Raw genomic sequence first — 13,711 nt, forward strand, 5'->3', positions numbered from 1 at the left:
GCAAGTAAATGGTGTTCTTAATATGAAGTTTGAAGTAAATTTGAAGGACATAAATAGAAGGGCAGCTTCCCTTGTGACTTTTGTTACAGCGACTTGCACTGCAGGTTCACCTGCCAGTTCCCCCTGCAAAATGTCTCTTGCCCAGCTTGCCCGCAGTCTGCCACCCTCTGCTGCCTGTCTACCTGCTGCCCTCTGTTTGTGCCTCCTCTGCTCGTCGCTTACTCTGTTTTTCCTTTCTGCTCATCTTTCTGCCCTTTTCTGCTGTGTTTTTCCTTTTCTGCTATTTTTTCTGGCCTCTGTTTTGCCTTTTTCTATTCGCTTCTTACCTCAACCCAACATTTCTATCCTCCCACAGGACCTACATAATAGAGGCTGCAGCACGACCCCTTTGAGCCGATGCTCGTGCAAGCACTCCTGCAACAGTTCTCCTGTCTAGGTTGCCTGCAGTCCGCTACAAACTGCTGTCTGTCTACCTGCTGCCCTCTGTTGGTGCCCCCTCTGCTCATTTCTTGCTCTGTTTTGCCTTTTCTGCTTGTTTTTCTGCCCTCTGTTTCTCCTTTCTCTGCTTGTTTCTTCCCTCTTCCCACCATTTCCCTCCTCCAGTCATCCAGTGCCCCACCCTTTCCATAACCTACAAAATGGAGGATGCAGTGCGACCCCATTGAGCAGGTCCGTGTCCCAGCTCCCCTGCGACAGTTCTCCTGTTCAGCTTGCCCACAGTCCGCTACCCTCTGCTGCCTGTCTACCTGCTGCCCTCAGTTTGTGCTTCTTTTGCTTGTTTCATTCTCTATTTTGCCTTTTCTGCCCTCGGTTTTCTGCCCCGTTTTCGTTTACTGCTTATTTTTCTGCTCTCCATTTTGCCTTTTCTGCTAGTTTCTCTGCCATCCATTTTGCCTTCTTTTGCTCCGTTTTGCCTTTTCTGCTTGTTTGTCTGCCCTCTGTTTTGCCCTCTTCTGCTCTGTTTTGCTTTTCTTCTCTTTTTCCTGCCCTCTGTTTACCTTTTCTGCTTGTTTTTCTGCCCTCTGTTTAGCCTTTTCTGCTCCTTTTTCTACCTTCTGTTTGGCCTTTCCTGCCCTCTGTTTTTACCCTCTTCTGCTCTGTTTTGCTTTTCTACTTTTTTTCCGGCCCTCTGTTTACCTTTTCTGCTTTTTTTCAGACCTCCGTTTTTCCTTTTTCTGCTTGTTTCTCCCCACTATTTCCTCAAGACCTGGCTTTTCAACGAAGACTTCGCACCCCAGCACCCTGATACCCCAGGGGTGACAGTGCTGTGCTCTACAAATGCTGATTGATTTAAGGCATCACTATATTTAAAATTCATGTTAAATCGGTATCAGAGCACTGTGCATTTATTTGAAAGATCTTTGAGCTCTGCTGCTCCAACCAAAGCATACATTTAGGAGAGAAGCACAGGTATGGTTCATGGATCTTTTCCAGATTTTCTTTCCAGCAGCTAACACTCTGCTCTCCCTGACTCCTCTCCAGCTTCTACTTTTAGTTTCCCTGTTTCCTGTGGGTATAGCCTGCTCTTTAAAACAGCAGTTTTCCAACTCTTTACTCCTTCTATAAGTCACATCGTGGCATTGCTTGTGTTTCAGTCGAAGGACAAAGGTAAGGAAGATAAAAAAGGGCGCACTGGCCCATGTCTTCATTTTTCAAAACAACCATAATTGGAAATCAGTTTAATGGGGATAGCATCCCCCTATGTCCCAGGAATTAATGCAACTGCTACACTAATCATAGCCATCCTTTCTCAGTCATTTCGAATGCCTCTTTTTGTAGTTTGGATTGGGAGGAATTATTTTTAAAATTATCCAAATAACCTGTAAATGTAATCAAGGAATACAAGCACAATATTTATAACACCACGCAAAGCTCCTCTCCAAGGTTTCACTATTTTTCATGTTAATAGCTCACTCAGTCCATATTTTTTTTAATTTGCAACATGCTATTTGTAGATGTGTGTGTGTATAATGGTACAAGCAGGACTACAAATACCAGAGCGTAAAGCAAAAAATATTTACATAATGGGGTATTATGGCATGATTTCAGGAAAGTGGAGAGTTCTGAGTGAGTTGTGATAAGCCTGAAAGCTGGACATCGCATATTGAATTTTTTATCTGCTCAATACTTAGGCCATCATTACGATGGTGATCGTAAGGCCCGCCGACCACCATCGTATCGGGCAGGTGACCATCTGACAATGAGTCAGTTGTCCCACCTGCCCTCTTATGATAGGACTGCTGTGCAGGCAATCATAAAGTGCTCTTTTCTATTGCAGCTTCTGCTGCAGCCCATGAAAAGAGCTGCAGCACAAGCTGCAGTTGAAAAAGGCATTTTGTGTACATCCACGCACTGTGTGCCAAGTACCATCTGGTGCCTGGTGACGATGCCTGGATGTGTGTTCTGCATTCTGTCCATCAACTGTTGTTTTTGCATTTGTCACCCCGAGTGAGACGGGTATGCTCAGACGTGAGTTCCGTGCTCTCCATGCCACTGGAATCAAGCTATCCTGGCTGATGAGGGCTGAAAGCCCGAACCCGGTCCTAGGATGCTTGTTTCCAGTCCAGGGAGTACCTTGCTTTGCAGTTCGGGCTGGACTGTTCCCATGGGGCACACAGTCAAGACTGATTTGCATATGGCTGGGTTCAAACTGGAATGGCATGGTGAGCATAAAAACAATGGATTTAGGCCCAGATCCCTGTACTGGGGTGAATGTATGACATTGTTCTGCATTCTGTCCATCAACTGTTGTTTTTGCATTTGTCACCCCGAGTGGGACGGGTATGCTCAGACGTGAGTTCCGTGCTCTCCATGCCACTGGAATCAAGCTATCCTGGCTGATGAGGGCTGAAAGCCCGAAACCGGTCCTAGGATGCTTGTTTCCAGTCCAGGGAGAACCTGGCTTGGCAGTTCGGTCTGGACTGTTCCCATGGGGCACAGGGTCAAGACTGATTTGCATATGGCTGGGTTCAAACTGGAATGGCATGGTGAGCATAAAAACGATGGACTTAGGCCCAGATCCCTGTACTGGGGTGAATGTATGACATTGTTCTGCATTCTGTCCATCAACTGTTGTTTTTGCATTTGTCACCCCGAGTGGGACGGGTATGCTCAGACGTGAGTTCCGTGCTCTCCATGCCACTGGAATCAAGCTATTCTGGCTGATGAGGGCTGAAAGCCTGAAACCGGTCCTAGGATGCTTGTTTCCAGTCCAGGGGGAACCTGGCTTGGCAGTTCGGGCTGGACTGTTCCCATGGGGCACACGGTCAAGACTGATTTGCATATGGCTGGGTTCAAACTGGAATGGCATGGTGAGCAAAGAAGCAATGGATTTAGGCCCAGATCCCTGTACTGGGATGAATGTATGACATTGGTCTGCATTCTGTCCATCAACTGTTGTTTTTGGATGTGTGTGTGTGGGGGGGAGCACTACATATGCCCCCTAGGCCACTTAGCAGTAGTAGGTGGGATTGCCATGAACAGGCAGTCGGAAAGGGTTATCCTAATCCCTACGGACTGCCTCCGCAGGCACCGCCTCCATTATAGGGTTAGAAATCCAATCGCTGTCCCGATGGGATCGTTGATCGTGTTGGAGGTGTAGGTCCTACCCGGACCTCTGCGGTTGACTGGCTGCATTGTAATGCAGCGGTCGGACTGATGCACTGGATGGAGGTCCGACCGCCATCGTAATAAGGGCCTAAATGTCAAAAGACAGTGCTTTCCTTTGAGCAGTGTGTATTCCAAGCACATGATGTGCCTGCGAGCCTGCTTTGTGCAAATATTAAAACAGGAGACTATTATTGACTTTCACACTATGGCCGACCAAATGAGAGTTTTCTTGGGTGACCTTGAACACCTAGGAAATAATGTTTGAAATACGGTGGATTGAATAGTAACAGTAAAAATAAGCTAGTTCACATAGAGTTGAGATGATGGCATAATGAGTGTTTGACATGCACAAAGAGGGTCACTGGATACTTGATTTGTTATCAGCTGAATTCTGAAGTTCTATTAATTGGGCAGCATGTAATGTGCTTGGACCAGTAAATTGTAGATGCTTCTTAACTGGGTTGTATCTGCCACACTGCATTGCTCAGTATATGCTCTGAGCACACAGCGTCACTCATCATTTTGTATGCTAAGCACCGTCATATATTTAGAGCATTGCAATGTTAATGCTTTTCAAATTAGCGTTTTGTTTTTGGTTTAGAGTGTTGAGTGAGTGAGTGATGGTATTTATAAAGCGCACTAATGCCGAGGCATCTTGGCGCTGTGCAGGGTAACAAGCTGAGAGTGCTGACCACCATCCTATCTAGTGAAAAGCCACGTTTTGATTTCCTTCCTGAACTGCAGGTGGTTGGAGATCTGCCTGCGCTGTTGAGGTAATGCGTTCCAAAGCCTTGATGCCAAATGGGAGAAGCTCTTCCCTCCCCACCGTTGTCTATTGATCTTAGAAACCAAAACCAGCCCGTGAGAGGCAGACCTCAGCGGGCGGGTTGGCATATACCTGGAGAATAGGTGTTGAAGATCGAAGGCCCCCATTCCCGCCAATGCTTTATGAACTAGACACAGCGCCTTGAAATCAATCCGCCTCTGGACTGGGAGCCAGTGCAGCTTCCTGATGGCCTGTGAGGTGGAATGGTATTTGGGCAGACCGAGTAGCAGTCTGGCAGAAGCGTTCTGGATAGATTGCAGTTTGGCCAGTTGTGCACACCCCGCTCCCAGATAAAGGGCATTGATTTGATTTTGATTTTTTTGATTTTTAGCATTTATAGAGCGCCTGGCTACACATAGAACAGTGAGTCCCCGCGCTAATTACTGATAAATTCTACCTAGGGCCTGAGAAACAGGATTATAAAGTGGGGAAGAGGAGTGTTTTTAATTTCCTCCGGAATCCTATTTCAGATGGCTCCATTCTCATGTTCAGAGGTAGAGCATTCCAGTATTTAGGGGCTAGGTGCCTAAATGAGCGGCCGCCCATTCTGGCCCTAAGAATACGGGGAGTTTTAAACAACATCGCACCAGAGGATCTTAGATTGCGAATGGGGCGATGTATGGCCAGGAGGTTTTTGAGATAATCCGGGCCTTTGTTCTGGGCTATGCGATGAGTGTAGCAGAGGGCTTTAAATTTAATACGCTCCCTGACGGGAAGCCAGTGGAGTTTAGCCAAGGCAGACTTTCCTGAAGCTCTGCGCGGAAGGCCAAGCACTAAACGTGCGGCGGCATTCTGCACGCACTGGAGTTGGTGTAGTGCTTTTTGGCTTAGCCCCAACAGCATGGCATTGCCGTAATCAAGGTGTGGAGTTACTAGGGCGTGAACAATAGTTTTTCTGGCTACAGCAGGCAAGAGGTCCAAGACCTTACGAATACCATTGCCATAATCTATTCTAGAAAAGATAGTGGCAATTATGACCATTTTCCTGAGGTGGTAAGGAATAAACGGCAAGACCTTTCTCAGCCCCTTATGCACAAAAAAGCATGAAGACACTACCTGGTTCACCTGTGGCTTCCAAGCCAGATCTTTATAAAAAATGAACCCCAGGTTCCCTGCTTTCACCACTGGGACCGGACAAGCTCCCGCAGACGCAGGCCACCAGGTGTGGTTCCAGATGGAGGCTTTCTGTCCAAACTCTAGAACTTCTGTCTTTTCAGTATTCAATTTCAGAAAGTTCGATTTCATCCACTGCATAACTGCCAACATACAGTAGGTGAAATCAGCTGACGTCGAGTCTGCAGAATGGGGCATAGAGACGATCAGCTGGGTGTCATCAGCGTATGACACCAGCTTAAACCCCAGGTTCTTTATTATCTTGGCCAAAGGGGAGACATAGATGTTAAACAGGGTGGGCGATAACGCCAATCCCTGGGGAACTCCTCCAGGAAGGGTAAAATTGTCTGACTGATGGCCATTCCAGGAGATGGCTTGTTCCCTATCTGACAGAAAGGAGGAGAGGAGGTCTAACGCTAGGCCCTTGACACCGATATCCTGCAACCGTTGGATAAGTACCTCATGGTTTACGGTGTCAAAGGCCGCCGTGAGATCCAGTAGAATCAGCGTGACCCTGCCTCCCTCGTCCATCCCCTTCTGGATTTCCTCTGCTGCCATCGACAGGGCCGTTTCAGTGGAATGATTAGCCCGAAAGCTATGCTGAGTGCTGTCTAGAATGTGCCATGTCTCAAGATAAGAGGATAGTTCGACATTCATGGCTTTTTCCACTATCTTAGCTGGCAGCGGCAGACAGGAGATGGAACGGTAGCTCTTCTCGTCAGAAGGGTCTAACTTGGGCTTCTTTAACAGGGGCCGAATACAGGCCTTTTTCCATATTAGCGGAAAAACTCCCGAGCTCACCACCTGATTCAAAACCGGCAGTAGTAGGGCACTAATTTCTGCCGGTGCCAAGTGGAGCACAAAAGGTGGACAGGGATCTATTGGAGAGCCTGACTTGGTGTTCAGCAGTAAGTCAGCCAGCCTGTTCGCATCCAGCGAGGAAAACGATGAGAGAACACCTTGTGCATTACCTACACCATCACCCCTGCTTTGCTCTATGGATATCCTGTCTGCTGTTGTAGACAGATCATTGTAAACAGCTAGCACCTTATTCTGGAAGTAGGTCGCCATTTTATCAGTGAATGCCTTATCTGGTTGAAAGCTGTTGTTCAGAGGGCAACTCAGTAAGGTGTTAACTGTGGAGAATAATTCTCTGCTGGAATGGGCGGCCTCTTGGATCTTCCAGGAATAAGAGGATTTCGCCTGAATAATTGAATTCTTGTAATCCTGTAGTGCAGCACAGTAGTTTATCCTCTGTGCTGGGTCATAGTTCGTTCTCCAGATCCGCTCTTTCTGCCTACATTTAATTTTAGCGGTTTTCAACTCTGGTGAGTACCAAGGGGCAGATACCCGTTTTTGCCGCACTCTAAGTATTTTCTCCGGTGCTACCAAGTTGGCAGTCTTCATAAGGCTTGCTTGTAGAGCCAAGGCCCCCTGGTTAGCATCTGAGCAGGCCACTACTCTTTCCTCAAGGGAACCTAGTAAGTCAGACCTTGTAACTGACTTCCAAGCCCGGTATTTCTTAATGGAGGGCCTAAGTCGCCTTCTGTGGGGGGCGTTGGGGAGCAAAGTAGTAAAGAATACAGCATAGTGGTCAGACCATGCCGTTGGAGTTATATTTTTTGTGACAACATGAGGCATACTGGTACAAATACCATCCAGGATATGACCAGCCTTTGGGTAGGTTCGTTAACAATATTGTGGCAGGCAAGTATATCAAGGAGATTGATCGTCTCTGTGTTATTTGTGTCCTCCAAGTAAAAGTTCAAATCTCCCAGAATGGTGTAGTAATCGTGCTCGAGGGAATTTTCTAAATGAGCTTGCATTATTCCTTTCCAAATGGGTCATAATTGAAATGGGTGCGGTTGGCATGCTGTCACGTTTAGAACAGGACCTGCACGAGGCTCCGGGATTTCTTCAGAGGATTGTATACTACTGTGCATTTCTTCTAACTGGACTCTATGCATAGCTCTCGACCGGTCTGCTTTTCTTATGATTCCTATTAAAACGTAGGCGAATCTATACATTGTTAGGGAAAGCCACTAGACCAATAATATTTTTGGGCGGATTAAAACAGCGCAATTAATAAGGCCAACTTGATAGTTGTTTTGTCATGCCCAGGGAGCTGCATCATACACTTTTTGAATTAGACAACATATCATGTGAAGAGGAATTTCACTGAAGCATTTCAGACTGGTCTTATCTAGCTAGCTTGCCCAGTTTGAAAGGAATTGCTAATGAAACATTACAAGCTTACCACATATAGTATGCTATTGGCTGTTATGGGGTTGGTGCATTGCATTTTGCAGGTTTTTGTAATCTGATTCTGAGCAAATGCCAAGCATGTCTTGTATTGCACTGCACATGTTCACAGCTGGGCACATCATGCTTCTCAATCTGTAACGAGGGGGCGTTTGATACTGAAGTGTTGGTGTAAGTCAAATTTACTATTGACAATAATTAGACTGAGTGATGACTTTTTGAGGGTCTCAGCAAGAATATAATTTTTTATGGTGAAGATTTAGCAAAATAAGGGTTGTTATACCTCTCAAAAAGGGTAACTTTAGAGTATGTCATTTGTAGGGCTTTACACTTTACCTCTAACAACTGACCAGAGTCGCATTAAAGCCCAGAACACAGTGTCACCACACACTATTAGTAAGTTATATTTCGTGATGTTATTTTCTGTAATTTCATCAGGTCAAGGATCATGTAATATCATTAATAGGTCAAAGGGCATGTAATGTTACTTCTGCTACTCCTGGCATTTTGGTGAATCAAATTTGGTGATTTGGTGAATCAAATTTGGGTCTACAAATGGCAACCATTTATTCATTCAATGGGTACCACAACCAGCTCCAGGACAAGTAACAAGGGTAGAGGCAAGAGGGGACATCCTTGTATTATACCGTTCACATTAGGGAAGGTGTCTGACAGAAAACCACACTATCAGTTTTGGTGCTGGGATCTGTGTTTAACCCCTTCACTCTGGCAATAAAGACCTGGCCATTGCCTGTTCATTCCAACGTTCGAAACAAGAATCCCCACTTGACACGATTGACCCTTTCTCAGGGTCCAATGAAACCAGTACCATTCAGTCGGGATCCCTTTAATTTGTCAGGTGATGTTTGCAAAAGAGTTGGTATGATTTCTAGAAGCACAAAGTCCATCTGAAAATCATGTCTGAGGCTTGGTTTTACATTTTGTAAGCTGTGAGCCAGTGTTTTTACAAGGATCTTCACATTCATGATAATGAGGGAGAGAGGTCCGTAATTGGCAGCTGCAGGAGGGGTAGGTAGACAAAATTTCGATTTTTAAATATCGACATGCAATAATGTCGATGTTTAAATATTGAAAGGACAGAATATAGTAGGTAAGTAATCTCAATATTTTTAATATCGATGGGACAGCATTTCAAAGGTAAGTAATATCGATTTTGTTAATATTGATGTTAGTAATATCGATGTTACTAATACCGATGTGAGTAATATCGATGTTACTAATATCGATTTTTATATGATTTGTATGTATATTATTATGTATTTAATATGTATTCGTTTTTTAATGTAATTTATTTAAATTTTGTATTTTAGTACCGTAGCGGGTTGTGGGTTTATAGGGGAATAGGGTGGGAAGTAATTTAATTATACTAATTTAATTATTAATTTTTAGGAATTATAAATTAATTTCAATGAAGTAGTCATTCATTTTTATTAATCGGTAATTAATTTAAATTAATTGATTAATTGGTAATTATGTTCTGTAGCGGGTTGTGGGTTTATAGGGAAATAGGTTGAGAAGTAATTTAATTATACTAATTTAATTATTAATGTTTATGTATTATAAACTGATTTTAATTAATTGGTAATTCATTTTTATTCATTGGTAATTAATTTAAATGAATTGATTAATTGATAATTATTTTCTGTAGCCGGTTATGGGTTTATAGGGGAATAGGGTGGGAAGTAATTTAAATGTAATTAAGTAATCATGTATTTTAATTAATTGTTTTTGTTACTTATATAATTGTTCATTAATTTTTAATTGGTAATTCATTTTGATTAATTGATTAATTGATAATTATGTTCTGTAGCGGGTTATGAATTTATAGGGGAGTAGGGTGGGAGGTAATTTAAATGTAATTGAGTAATAATTGATTGTAATTAATTATTTTTGTTAATTATTTTATTGGTGATAATTATTAATTGGTAATTAATTATTATTAATTGATATTTATTATTCATTTATTTTTACTTAATTATTTATTGGTAATTATGTTTTTAATAATTATGTATTGGTATTTGTAAATAGTTTAGATTTATTCAATAATTACTTTTTTAAATATTTAAAAATATTAATGTATTTATAAGTATGGTATTTTTAACTTCTACGCTATCCAACACTTTCCCTACTGTTGCACTCTGTGGAGTGGGAATAGTAATTTTTACCCCCCACGCTATACAACACTTTCCCTACTGTTGCACTTTCTGGAGTTGGAATAGTAATCTTTACCCCTTTGCTATCCAACACTTTCCCTACTGTTGGACTCTCTGGAGTGTGAATAGTAAGTTTTACCCCTACGCTAGCCATCCAACACTTTCCCTACAGTTGCACTCTTTGGAGTGGGAATAGTAATTTTTACCCCTCGCTATCCAACACTTTCCCTACTGTTGCAATCCTTGGAGTTGGAATAGTAATTTTTAATCCCTACGCTATCCAACACTTTCCCTACTGTTGCTCTCTTTGGAGTGGGAATAGTAATTCTTACCCCTACACTATCCAACACTTTCCCTACTGTTGCACTCTTTGGAGTGGGAAGTAATTTAAATGTAATTAAGTAATCATGTATTTTAATTAATTGTTTTTGTTACTTATATAATTGTTCATTAATTTTTAATTGGTAATTCATTTTGATTAATTGATTAATTGATAATTATGTTCTGTAGCGGGTTATGAATTTATAGGGGAGTAGGGTGGGAGGTAATTTAAATGTAATTGAGTAATAATTGATTTTAATTAATTATTTTTGTTAATTATTTTATTGGTGATAATTATTAATTGGTAATTAATTATTATTAATTGATATTTATTATTCATTTATTTTTACTTAATTATTTATTGGTAATTATGTTTTTAATAATTATGTATTGGTATTTGTAAATAGTTTAGATTTATTCAATAATTACTTTTTTAAATATTTAAAAATATTAATGTATTTATAAGTATGGTATTTTTAACTTCTACGCTATCCAACACTTTCCCTACTGTTGCACTCTGTGGAGTGGGAATAGTAATTTTTACCCCCCACGCTATACAACACTTTCCCTACTGTTGCACTTTCTGGAGTTGGAATAGTAATCTTTACCCCTTTGCTATCCAACACTTTCCCTACTGTTGGACTCTCTGGAGTGTGAATAGTAAGTTTTACCCCTACGCTAGCCATCCAACACTTTCCCTACAGTTGCACTCTTTGGAGTGGGAATAGTAATTTTTACCCCTCGCTATCCAACACTTTCCCTACTGTTGCAATCCTTGGAGTTGGAATAGTAATTTTTAATCCCTACGCTATCCAACACTTTCCCTACTGTTGGACTCTCTGGAGTGTGAATAGTAATTTTTACCCCTACGCTAGCCATCCAACACTTTCCCTACTGTTGCACTCTTTGGAGTGGGAATAGTCATTTTTACCCCTCGCTATCCAACACTTTCCCTACTGTTGCAATCCTTGGAGTTGGAATAGTAATTTTTAATCCCTACGCTATCCAACACTTTCCCTACTGTTGGACTCTCTGGAGTGTGAATAGTAATTTTTACCCCTACGCTAGCCATCCAACACTTTTCCTACTGTTGCACTCTTTGGAGTGGGAATAGTAATTTTTACCCCTCGCTATCCAACACTTTCCCTACTGTTGCAATCCTTGGAGTTGGAATAGTAATTTTTAATCCCTACGCTATCCAACACTTTCCCTACTGTTGCTCTCTTTGGAGTGGGAATAGTAATTCTTACCCCTACACTATCCAACACTTTCCCTACTGTTGCACTCTTTGGAGTGGGAATAGTAATTTTTACCTCTACGCTATCTAACATTTTACTTACTATTGTTTTGTTTGGAGTTATAATAGTATTTTATTCCCTCTGTTATTTAATATATTTTGTATAGTTTTAGCTAATGTAGTATATAATTATTTTTAAAAATATTAAAAGTAAATTTCATTTTTTAAATTTGTTTTGCATAATTATTTAATTTTTATTTATGTTAATATTTTATGTGTATAGATGAATTTGTAATTTATAATATTTTATATCATTTAAAATATTTTAAAATAATTATTAAAATGATTATTAAGTATATATTATATGTATATGTTTAATTAATTTGTTATTAAATTATGTATATTCATTATTAATTTTAAATATTATAAAATATGTCTAACTATGTTTATTATATTTTTAAGTATTATTTAATTTATTGTACATATTTTTTTAATTTAAAAAAAGATTTTTTTTAAAAACGATATTTTTGACATTGATATTTTTTTCTCGATATTTTTGTACTCACCTTGTAGTAGATAGGATGTCGATATTGTTTACATCGATATTAATGCTCCGATATTTTTGTACCTCGATATTATGTTTTTCTATATTTTGTCAGACATTCGCAGGAGGACCTATGCCCGATTCGGGGATGAGGCTTAATTAGGAGCTTTCGATTGTTAAATTCTTCCGAGGGATGGCCTGTAATTTCCTTCTCGTTGTAGGCAGCTTGCAGAATGGGGAACACTAGGCATTCGTTAAACCTGTAGTATTCCATGGGTAATCCATCATCTTAATGTACTTGTAATAAGGCGGACGGGATAACTGTCATGTTTGTGATCAGGCCCTTGGTTTCTCATGAGGGTCTCCAAAGTATTTTCCACCATTTCATCAGGAGTCGTTGAGGCAAAACCCCATATCACTGTACACACAAGTACATTTATTTGGAACATATTTTATGATCAGCTTTGTGTTGTGCAATTTATATGATTCCTTTTAAGACATCTATGTATTTGAAAGCTGATTTGCTGCTTTTTTGAGTTGGGAAAACCGAAAACAATTTGAATGCTAAATTTGCAGCTTTCATAGAGAGCTCCTACAATTCTTTAAACGTTCTGTGGGGGTAAATTTATGATTTTTAATTTTGAATCGAGCCTCCAGAGAACCAGTCACCTCACCATAGGCCTATCTTCCCTTACGTGGTGAACTTGGCATCCTGAGAAAATCTATAATGTGTCAAAGAGGAAATTCCATCAGACAAGATGACATATTGGCTGCTTCTTGGATCTTTATGGATAACTTCTTTTATGTAGGATGGTTTGTTTCGATGGTCTTTGTGTTTATTTTATTTTGGCTGCTTACCTGATTAATTTTCATGTGTTTATCTTACCATTTGTTTTGTGTATTTTAGTTTTTTTACTTGGAGATGAATATTTGCAAAGGCACATTTCCAATCGTGCAATCAATTTGCTTGTCTGTGTGTTTTTTGTGATCTGTTGGGTATGTACTTTCTCTTTGGAGTGTTAATAATATATTGAAAATGTAAAGAGAAAGAGAGGCAGATACAGTGAGGCGACTTTACAAAGTGCATCTATTATGGACTAAGAAATCTGACCAGAGATGCGCAGAGCTGTCTCACCCCACGCTTCATAGCGCTGTCTCAACCCACACTTCATAGTGCTGTCTCACCCCATACTTCATAGCGCTGTCTCACCCCATACTTCATAGCGCTGTCTCACCCCATACTTCATAGCGCTGTCTCACCCCATACTTCATAGCGCTGTCTCACCCCACACTTCATAGCGCTGGCTCTCTCATAAGGGGGCACAGAGGAGGCAGATCTCTGACCGGAACAGGCTGATCTGTGCTCACCCTGTGCACTAGCAACATTGTAGTGACAAAGGGCCACAGCAGACGACCCCTCGTGCCCATGCACAAGGGGTGAGACAGCTGGCACTATCAGCAGCAGCAGATTACAGAGCTCAAAACTCAAGGGGCAAAACAGAGCATTGACATGAGAAGAGGTGGGAGCCACACACCTGGCACTCACCAGTGCCTTCTACTACAATAAATACAATAATGATGCAGCACAGGGTTTTATTTTATTTGTTTTGTAACAGGATGTACAA

This window comes from Lissotriton helveticus, chromosome 4_1, assembly GCF_964261635.1.
Source record: "Lissotriton helveticus chromosome 4_1, aLisHel1.1, whole genome shotgun sequence".
Classification (NCBI taxonomy): Eukaryota; Metazoa; Chordata; class Amphibia; order Caudata; family Salamandridae; genus Lissotriton; species Lissotriton helveticus.